This window comes from Herpailurus yagouaroundi, unplaced genomic scaffold, assembly GCF_014898765.1.
Source record: "Herpailurus yagouaroundi ecotype Mexico unplaced genomic scaffold, PumYag 139, whole genome shotgun sequence".
NCBI lineage: Eukaryota > Metazoa > Chordata > Mammalia > Carnivora > Felidae > Herpailurus > Herpailurus yagouaroundi.
This window is the reverse complement of record NW_024412394.1, coordinates 71,338,426-71,343,077: the sequence shown is the minus strand read 5'-3', so window position 1 is coordinate 71,343,077 and position 4,652 is coordinate 71,338,426. Positions and strand designations below refer to the sequence as shown.

The window sequence follows — 4,652 nt, the reverse complement described above, 5'->3', positions numbered from 1 at the left end:
ACACACTTACTGTCAAATGCACTTAGGTGTTTCGTATTATTGGTCTGCCTCTGTCAAAGGGCCAGCATTGAAATCAATCAGTAGAAGCATCTTCATCCAGGCACAGGTTTCAAAGCCAGCTGGATGCCAGGTGCCCTGACATCATTCAGACTGCTATGTGGTCCAGAATGACTCAGACGGTAAAGTAATTGAAATCACTGGATTGTCTCACGGTTTCCTTTGTTATTTCAACTGTACTATTGTGTGACTTACAGAAACCGTGCACTCCTCAACCGCTTGCCTTCTGGAATCCATATTCAAAAAAATTTTTTTTTACATTTATTCACTTTTAAGAGCTAGAGAGAGACAGAGCACAAGCAGGGGAGGGGAAGAGAGAGGGAGACAGAATCCGAAGCGGGCTCCAGGCTCCGAGCTGTCAGCACAGAGCCCGACGCGGGGCTCGAACTCACGGAGTGAGAGATCATGACCTGAGCCGAAGTCAGAGGCACAACTGACTGAGCCACCCAGGTTCCCCTGGAATCCATATTGTTTAAAATATGAATTGAACCTATTCCCTGGCGTTGAATGTGCTTTTCTTAGCAGTTTTCAGGGAATCACATCCCACTCTTCACATGTGGCAGGTGGATGTTTGAGTCATCAGGTGACCACTTGAGGCAGGCACCTCCTAATCATAGACCTTACCCTACTCTTGCCTTCTGTATTGAGGAAGTCTGCTATGTTTTGAATACATGAACTTGATGTTGAAACATACAAATTACAGTTCAACTTTTTCCACACACCTACCTAAATTTAAATTTCACTGAATTTGGTAGAAACGAAGCAAAACAAATGCTATGGTTTTAAAGCAGTCAGATTAGTTGATTTGACCCATGTGACAGTCGCAGTAACTAGTCTGACTGAAACTTTTATGGTCCAACTAGCTTTGAGAACACATTTTTATAGAACTTCGTTATAGTAAGTTCATAAAGATAAACTAATGTGACTCAATCTATTATAATACAATGCTTTGTCATCATTTGCCATTGTTTACATTAAAAATTTTTTTTAACATTTTTATTTATTTTTGAGAACAGAGAGAGAAGTGGGGGAGGGGCAGAGAGTCAGGGAGACACAGAATCCAAAGAAGTCGCCGGGCTCTGAGCTGTCAGCACAGAGCCCCATGTGGGACTTGAACTCATGAACCGTGAGATGGTGACCTGAGCCGAAGTGGGAGGCTTAACTGACTAAGCGGCCAGGTGCCCTGCCATTGTTTATATTTATCTATTTTAAACTTTGTTTAGATGCTACGTCAACATTTGTTTTATATTTGATAATGTATAGGAGAATGTTTTAGAATTGACTTGATTGTTAGGTAAATGTCAAGTCTGTTCTTGAATCCCTGTCCTGTGCAACTTCATTTTCATGTTGATGGTAATGCCCGGGAGTGATAAGGATCTGCTTACATACTTCTTTAGGGACTTTAGCTTTCAGGAAATAGGAAAGCTGTTCCTGTAACACCTTAAATACATATATTGTGGTGAGCAGTTTAAATTATGCGAGTGGTTTAGCTTTTAAAAATTCCTCGAAAAGCGTTGGTATTGAACTTAGATTCAAATAAGACGTATTGGTGGAGAGAAAAAAGGAGTAAATGAGGCTGAAAATCATCAAGATCTGCGGGTTAAATACACTTTAATACAAGTTATAGTATCAGAAGAAAGGCAAGATTTTATTTTCTTTGAAGATTAGTTAAAAGTTGTCTGTTTCTTTTTCCCCTGCCCTCCTTCACCTTCTCTGATCTTTTCCAAGTCACTTTCATTTGAAAAGTCATTTCTTTCTTGGAATAGTCTACTGTGTATAAGTTTTCAGCTATGGATTGAAACATGGGCATTTTTATGATGCCAAAATTATTCCTTTTCTTCTCTCTTTTTTGCCTGCCTATCACAAATGCCTGGGAAGATTGTCTCTTCCTTGACTAGATCCCAAAGAAAGTTTTTGTTTTGAAACCATAAACATTTCCCATAGCATAATCTTTGAATTTGTCTTCTTAACTTTTTTTCTTTCTTTCTTTCTTTTTCTTTCTTTCTTTCTTTCTTTCTTTTGTTTTTGTTTTTGTTTTTTTTGCTGTCGTTTCAGAGGGATAAACAAAGGGACTAAGATGTTTCACTGTTTCTTATCAAGTGAAAGCATCTTAAATTCTAATTTCAGTTTTCACAATACTTTCCCGTTTTCTGAGTAGCCTGCGGATTGCTCTTCTTTCCATACGTTTTCACTCCTATAATTTTAGGTTTTTCTTTCCCATTTGATAATAGTCTATCCTTATTGTTTGTTTCATCTCCTCCTCCTCATTATCTTAACCACTTCTTATCAAGGCCTCCTTCTAGACAGGGTTTTAGGCCCTATCAGTGTGGCTTGTACTAGACCTACAACGACCTACAAGTTTTACAGATAGGAAACTGAAGCTAAGGTAGAGGGTTAGGCCAGATAATGGCTCCCAAAGATGTCCACACTAATCTCCGGAACCTGGAAATATGTTTTACCTTATATGGCCAAAAGGACTTTGCAGCCGTAAGTACGATTTAGACCTTGAGACGGGGGAGATTGTTTGGGGGTTATCTGGGTGGGTCCAATCTAATCACATGATTCCTTTGATGCAAAACCTTTCCTGCCTGGGTTACAGAGAAATTTGACAAAGAGGAAAGTCACCGGCTTCAGAGTCAAAGAAGAGACTACAAGGAAAAAATGCAGGCGATCCCAGGAGCTGGGAAAGAGAAGGAAACAGAGTCTTCTCTAGAGCTTCCAGTATGAACACAGCCTTGTCAACAATTTAATTTTAGCCTGGGTCTCGCCAGAGACCAGAGCTGCAAGGTAATAGATCTGTACTGTTTCAGTTCCTAAGTCCGTGTTAACTTGTTATATAGCAGCAATGGAAAACTAGTACAGAGAGGTTAAGTGACTTGTTTATGGTCACACAACTTTTTAAGAGCTGGAGCCAAAATGCCATTGCTGATTCACCTACCCAGCCTTCCTCCATGACTTGCTATTTTCTTAGTAGCAGGAAGAGAGAGCTGATATTTCTCACAGCACGTGGAACTAAGTCAATTGTAGTCCTTTTTTTTTTTTCTTTCCAGCCTTCATCTTTTGTCTTAAATATCTCGCACGATGTACACTTCTTGAGAGAATCCAGTTCATAAATGATAGTAGAAAAATACACATAGTTGAAGTGACCCTGCTGTAGTACTCCATCAACAACGAGTTTGAAAAGCAAGAGATGAAAATTGAAAAACGTAAGTAGAACCTCTACCTGTCATGTGGAATTTGCTAACAATTCAAAAGTCCTCTGGTTCAACATCGTTACAAGAAAAGATATGCTGCATTCTATAAGGCGCCGGAGGTTAAATGACAAGTTAAGTTAGTATCTAGTTTGTGTGACAAAGGCTGTTGCTAAATCTCCTACCCCACACCCAGTTCACTAATCGCATTATTTCGTTGTCTCTTTATTGTTCTGTTTACCTAGGCAAAACAAAGATTTGTAAATATTGACGAAACAAAGGACACTTTAGGAAGGATTCCAAGAACTCCCTGTACTTTCAATACCTTCACTTTGGAGTTACCTTCAAAGAGGCTAAGATTGTAGCTGAAAACGGTCCAGCTTCTCCCACACCTTGAGAGACTGCGTTGCTGTAAGGTAACCTTCAGGACAGAAAACAGCAGCGGGGGTGTGGGATGGGGAAAGTGGTTGGATGGCTGAAAGTATCGTAACACAGTACTGAACTTCTTGTTTTGCACAAATGTTTATGGAATAAAGTGTCTTCTTTTCCACCGTGAGAATTTCTGAACATTATGTCTGAAGGCTGAAGAAGTAAAGGATTAACAAATAGGTAAACATCAAACAGGTTGCTAAATACTGTCAGAGAACACTAAAGGTAATCACAAATTACCTTTTCATTGAAGAGTACTTTTAAAACGGTATATGTTCTCTGAACATCCGTGATTATTCAAAGAAGGCCAATTCTGAATTTGGGGGGAGTGGCCTATTGACTCCTCAAGGTTGAATTTTTGTGGAATTATTCCATGATCACTTTTGGTGGGTGCCATCTGCCTCGGCCCTGACCACGAGAACAAAGGTGCTTTCCTTCAGATACAGGGCATCCTCCTAACAAAAATACCAAAACCAACCAACCAACCAACCAACCAACAAAAAGCGCTATTCTCCCATCAACAGAAAGCTAAAAAATAGGAAAGTATAAAAAAAAAAGTCAACTCTCTTATTTAAAAAAAAAAATTGTAGTCCCAATCAATTTTCATTATATGAAGACTATCATCTAGGCCCTTGGATGCTAGCTGCTCACTTTTCTAATTTACAGTATTGATGCAGGAAACATGATGCCACATAAGAGATTTGCCATGGTGTTCTACATGGTGCTCCAAGTGAGAATGGAGGCTCCAGTCACCTCTTGGTTTTGACAACCTCTGTAAACTCAGTGGTAGAAGTTTCTATCTGAGATTGACCGAAGGTCTCCTTAAGATGGGAAGTCTTGAGCCATTTGGAATTTAGCATTTTACAGCTAAAGAGAAAGTCAAGCAACGTAAAAGTAAATGTCAGATCTGGTTGAAAGCCAACTTTACCAGCTAGATCTGAATAAATGCATTTACCTTGAATAAAAGCCTTGAAT

General features: G+C 39.4%; 1 long non-coding RNA gene across 1 annotated transcript; it reads left to right on the top strand.

Annotated features, from left to right (window-relative positions):
- The first annotated feature begins 2,157 nt into the window (after positions 1–2,157).
- Positions 2,158–3,799, top strand: LOC121029191 (uncharacterized). The gene is made up of 3 exons (XR_005789631.1): positions 2,158–2,844; positions 3,108–3,263; positions 3,494–3,799. It is a non-coding gene; the product is annotated as an uncharacterized LOC121029191 (long non-coding RNA).
- The last annotated feature ends 853 nt before the right edge of the window (positions 3,800–4,652 follow it).